Source organism: Hyalella azteca, unplaced genomic scaffold (assembly GCF_000764305.2).
Source record: "Hyalella azteca isolate HAZT.00-mixed unplaced genomic scaffold, Hazt_2.0.2 contig12566, whole genome shotgun sequence".
Taxonomy (NCBI): domain Eukaryota; kingdom Metazoa; phylum Arthropoda; class Malacostraca; order Amphipoda; family Hyalellidae; genus Hyalella; species Hyalella azteca.
Window position 1 is genome coordinate 13,015 of NW_025942521.1, and position 6,507 is coordinate 19,521.

The following is a 6,507-nucleotide window of genomic DNA, read 5'->3' on the forward strand; positions in this document are numbered from 1 at the left end:
GAAATAAATCGCCGTCATTCATGCTGCGACGTCTAAAAGGATCCCAAATATTATGAATAAGATTCCTGGTAGGCGTGTTCAGGCCAACTCCCATGCGATGAGCAGATCATGAAGGAGCTGCCGAGATACTTGTCGTTCATCGAGCACATCTCCTGCGTTGGCGAACTGAATTGGGGTGGATAGCTAGAGGTCAGCATAGCTCAAGTCAACAGTGCTATTCATATTCCTTCCCGAGCGTAACGCAGCCGGGCATCTTCACGGCTTTTGACACAAAGCGCCCACCACAACAGCGCCGTTCAGTCACAGGCCGGAGCGCATACAGGCCGGAGCACAACTGGCCCTACCGCAACAGCTACTCCTAACGTAACCTAACCTAACCTAACCTGCGCCGCCTGTTGCGGTAGGGCCTGTTGCGCTCCGGCCAGTTGCGCTGCGGCGCTGTGGAGCAGTGGCTGTGTTGTGCAAAGCGGATTTACTGTTAGCCGGAGTTACCCACAGCTCATTGGTCTGAGGCTATGTGTAGATATTGCATGCTAATGGTTGGCGTTAGGTCCAGGGCCTGTTTACGAGTCAATTTTGTTACCCACGGCTGCGCTCCCCTGAATTGCATGTAACTCGACGCACTCTCCCAGAGCGGAGAAACCTTAACAGGAATAACCGCCTCGTCACATCCAGCTGTGGGGTAAATTGGTCGTTAAATAGTAAACTAGAGCTCATTTTCGCCTGAACGTTCATATAATCTCTCTATTATTCATATGGTTAATTAGGTAGGTCATTTAACAAACTACGTATAACCTTTTACAACCGAGTGAGCTGCTTCACGCGGCGGCAGCGAGCTGTGCCCATGCTAAACTTATGACGTCAATGTTCAGCGAGCATCAGAGGTTGGACGTACTCGAGCTTTCCGGTGCGCTCATGTGTCTCAAATATGCAGTTATTGCAATGGCGTGCAATGATCTCGCAGACAATGAGATAAAAAACTATTGGAACAAATAAACTTTGATAAAGAAACTAACGATGAAGAAGCAGTTGCACCAGCGATAAACATGCACGTGGTCTCAGGCTCACGCTATCGAAAAGGTTAAATTATAGCATAACTTTTATCAAAATGTAATGGCAACGAATTGGGAATGTTCAAATTCATTTTCACTACAATTACATTTTAAAATTTAACGCAGTCATTCTGCAGCGGCCAGGCAGGTCGCGACTTTGTTGATTAAGGGGAGCGTCTACCCTAAAATTTATCTCGGCTATTTACGAACGGATCACTCTGAAACTTGGTACACATATGTAAAAACCCCTTTCATGAAATGCCGTGAAATCATAAATCAACGTAGAGAGATGGCAGTGGTACCGTTGGATAGGGCAGAATGTCAGCTTTAAAATGAGTATAAAAACCGAAAAAGTGGAAATTTTTAATTTTAGAGTAGACGCTCCCCTTAAAATTGATTAAAACTGATAATGATCATAATTCATAATTGATTAATTGATTAAAACTGATAATGATCAAAATTCATAAATGAATAATTGATTAAAACTGATAATGATCAAAATTCATAATTGATTAATTGATACTAATTGATAGTTGATTAAAATTGATAATTGATTAAAATTGCTAATTGATTAAAATTGATAATAGGGTAAAATGCAATTCAGTTCGCCAACGCAGGAGATGTGCTCGATGAACGGCAAGTATCTCGGCAGCTCCTTCATGATCTACTCATCGCATGGGAGTTGGCCTGAACACGCCTACAGGGAATCTAATTCATAATATTTGGGATCCTTCTTGACATCGCAGCATAAACAACGTAAATCTATTTCTTCTACTGCTTAATTTCATCTATTTATAGTAGCTTCGTAAAGCTTCAAAATTGCTCGCAAAACAGAAAACGATAGACGAGACAGGGCACGAGTGTGGAAAGCAACAGTCTGCTCCACCCGGTTGCATTTTCAACCAAATTGCACAAAAACAAAGAAAATATCGTTTTGTTTTCTAAATTCATATGGAATCGCACTATCTGTGTGTTTATTTTATTAAAATATATTTCATCGTATGATTTCACGATTTTCCGATTAGTGATGGGAGCTTAAATTTTCTTGGGTGACAGTTACATTATTCAACAGGACGATATTGGCTCTTCTTCGACAAAAAGTGACAAAGTTCGAATACTGATCATGGCATTGTAAAATACAAAAATACTTTCTACAATCAGTTAGATTTTAAATTATTGTGCTCATACTTATTTGTTTGTTCTTGCATAAAATATTCCCCGTTATTTATTTTATTTAGTAAAATCGTAGGAGATATTAAATACATATGCTTATAGAAACTTGTGCGACTTTTTTCCAGAATTTTGTTTTCATAAACGAATTTTGCTACTCAATAAGTACGCATTAGGTATTCAAATGACATTCTTATCAGTTGCACAAGTGATCCTGCATTAACTCGTTCACCGGGCGAGCAGCGACTCAGGTACAACACTGTACATAAAAATATAACTTTGATACAGTCGTATATAACACATCAACATTCCAATAATATTATTGATAGAATAAATAGCAAATATGCGAGAGAAATAAAAAGCCCATTACCAAACAGTGTGGCCACCGAGCTTGTCGCATCAGTCGCAAGCCATGACTAGCAACACAAATTTGGATCCAAGTAGACCAGACCTACGTCTGCATAAGTAGTTCTTCGAGTAATTAGCACCGAAGATGACTTATGAAAATCTGCGACTGCAACAGAGTCTCCTTGAAATAGCATATAAATGTTGGGTCGCCTGTCAGAGACCAACACTGCTCAGCGAAGCATTAACTGACACGATCCTTTCTTCCAATAACGTAGCTTTCAACAATTCTGGTCCATCTCGTTATTAGCTTCAAGCCCTACAAGCTAAAAAATATCCTTTGAATAGATTTAATTTATGATTGAGATGCGGTTCAAGCGCTGGTAAAATAATGGAGTTTCGATAAAACGTTTATTGGTGGACAGTCATAAAACACTAGGCTTTAAACTCCCGTATATGTTGGTGCATGGCTCCTAATTTATAAAGTTAAATAAAAATTAAGTCGTGACGACAGACTGGGCTAGGTATATTGACGCCAGACTTTTATCCCCAGCTGATTCGTGGCCTTACGGAAAAATGCTAGGCGTTCTGTTTAGGGCTGATTAGTGCACAAAATTGATGATGCACGACTGCGCTCAGCATATATAAACGGCGCTCATAAAGCCGTGCGAGAACCCCTATCTATCTCTCGAGATCCATAATTATATTATCCTGTATGTTTAACGTTTTGTGTCAACAGCACATATTTATATAATTAAAAATAATCGTACCTAAACGACCCATATTTTGTGAGCGTACAATGCTTACTGAATAAACAGCGCGCATGTCTCACAGTCTGGTCAGCTTTTAGAAATTATAGTCTGTTTAGCATATAGTATTGAAACACAGGGAGATTCTTTAAATCCTCAAAATTTTCTTATTCTTTGGCACTTGAACGCGATTTTGTGTTCCAATATGACTATGATCTCAGAAGTAAAGACAATCTCAGGAAAAAAAATGCTTCAAGATCGGGAAACTAATGTTCTTTCTGGGCCTAGCCAATCTCCAGACCTCAAATCCATTGAGAACTTGCGGAAATTGTTGAAGATTATTGTTCACAAAAGAAACCCAAGTAAAATCCAGCAACTGAAGGATTTCTGTACAGAAGAATGACACAAAATATCTGCAAATGTATGCAAGAAACACGTCTGCAATTATAGGAAACAACTGGAAGCTGTACAGTAACATAAGAATCACGCAACCATGCAAATATTAAATTGTTGTATCAATACTTTTGCGTTGGTTTATTTTTCTGTTTTGTTGAATAAAATCTAAACAATGTTTACTATTCAATATCCTTTTTTCATAATGTTTCTAGTGACATTAGCAATATACTGACCGAATATTAGGTAAAATCTCGCACTTTAACTTGAAATACGGAGAAAAGTGCGATAGATTCAAGGGCCAACATCAACATGTGAAATAATATGAATGTTACCCAAGGAAATTTTTACTTTCATAAGAAAACCTGCCTCAGAATTTATGGCAATTTCTATGGAAAAATTATAAAATTGTTACGTAAATGAAAGTTTAATTGTCAACAGTACTCATATATTGTAATTTTGATATAATTCGGATAATAAAACTGAATTTTCTTTGCTTATTTGAAATTTGGTTCAAAATGTAAGAGGGGCGCAGGCCAATTGAACAATTATTAACCTATAGAATTCCACCATGTAAATTTTGATGCTCTAAGAAGCTAAAATGCCAATGAATGATATTAAGTTGTAATGGAAGTATATTGTTGTCGTTTGTGCTGCGACGTCAAGAAGGATCCCAAATAATGAATTAGACTCCCTGTTGGCGTGTTCAGGCCAACTCCCATGCGATGAGCAGATCTTGAAGGAGCTGCCGAGATACTTGCCGTTCATCGAGCACATCTCCTGCGTTGGCGAACTGAATTGCATGTAACTCGACGCACTCTCCCAGAACAGAGGTACCCTAAGAGGAATATCTGTCTCGTCACATCCACGTGTGGGGTTAATTAAGCTAATTGATCTTTAAGTAGTAAACTAGATCTTATTTTGGCCTGAACCTGCATTTAATCTCTCTACTATTCTTATGGTTATGTACTCATTTCATGGAAACAATAGTAGTAGCAAAAAATTCGCAGTTGGCGCGTACGAGTATACGTAGAGTTACCGAGCTTGCAGTCTGCACGAGTGTCAAATTAGTTCAGAGTTTAGTAGTTAAGAGAAATGAAATAAGAGTACATAACCATAAGAATAGTGGAGAGATTAAATGTAGGTTCATGCCAAAATAAGCTCTAGTTTACTATTTATCGACCGATTAACCCCACAAGTGACAGGTGGATGTGACGTGACGGTTACTCCTGTTAGGGTACCTCTGTTCTAGGAGAGTGCGTCGAGTTACATGCAATTCAGTTCGCCAACGCAGGAGATGTGCTCGATGAACGGCAAGTATCTCGGCAGCTCCTTCATGATCTGCTCATCGCATGGGAGTTGGCCTGAACACGCCTACCAGGAATCAAATTCATAATATTTGGCATCTTCCTTGACATCGCAGCATGAATGACGGCGATTTATTTTCTTTCCTGCCATATTTTATATATATGCTTATTAGCTTCGTTCAGCTGCAAAATTTGCATAGTGGCAATCGAGATTATATTAACAGAAGTCGCTTAGATTCTTTGACCGTTATGTATTTTGAACGAATTTTCTTGAAATGAAAGAAAATAACGTTTGTTCCCAAAATTTATATTTAATCTCAAAATCTGAGTATTTGCTGATATGTAAATAATATTTACAATATAATTTCATGACTTGTAGATATAAAATTAGATAAATTCTGAACAATATTGCGTTGTAATAATTCAGATTTTGTTGGGTGACAATCATATTATTTTACTCGAAGTTAGCACCTATTTCGGCACGAAGTGTGAAAGTTCAAGTACTGATCATGGCATTTCTCAAATTTAAAATACTGTCTACAGTCGATCAGATTTTAAATGATTGTTGGCATAATTATTTGTTTGTTCTTCCATAAAATTATCCTCTTTATTTTTCCATATTTCAGTAAAATCGTCAGATAGAATTTAAATACATATGCTTCCATAAACTTGTGTACGTATTTTTACGAATCTTTTATTCATTAACGAATTTTGCAACCTAATAAGTACTCATTCGGGATTTAAAATGATATTCTTATCAGTTGCACAAGTGCTCCTGCTTTAATCGTTCACTGGACGAGCAGCTACTCAGGTACACATGCCTACGAAAACATTGCCCGATTGAATGTCGAAGTTTACGTGGCCCAATTGTGTCTGAACGTAACGAGAATTATACATGGCATCAAATTCTGTTTGCCTCTGATTCAAGCAGAACTTTCATTTCAGTAATATTAATCGTATTTAAGATCTCATTTTGCCAGTACGAGGTTTTTATGTCCGTTAGTAAATTATAAAAAAATGGTTCCCGATGTAGAAATTATCGATATAGCTTCATATTTATTGCTAGAATTTCTTACCAATTGCTCGAAGTTAAAGCCTGAGGAGAGAAGAAAGGACGTGTAATTTGAAATTGTAGGTTATTAACTTTCGTTGATTTCATTCCAGATACACGGAATGTCAAATATACTTTACTGTCCCCTCAAAATAAATTGTCTATGCGTCGCTTGTTAGGAGAAAACGTATTGTCCTTGAGGGTATACTATAAAATACTGTCGTCGTTATATTCTATATCAGGAGGACGCAAACTGTCACTTTATTAAGTTTATTTTCTAAGAGAACAGAAAAAGAGCTCGAGAATTTTTTCCGTAACATATCATAATCGTGATAATAAAGAGGTTGATTGAATATTGAACGTGTCTTGTGCCTTAAAATGTGTATGAACGAGTGTTCACTAGCGTGTAATCAAATCAATTTCTTTGTGCGTTTTTCAAG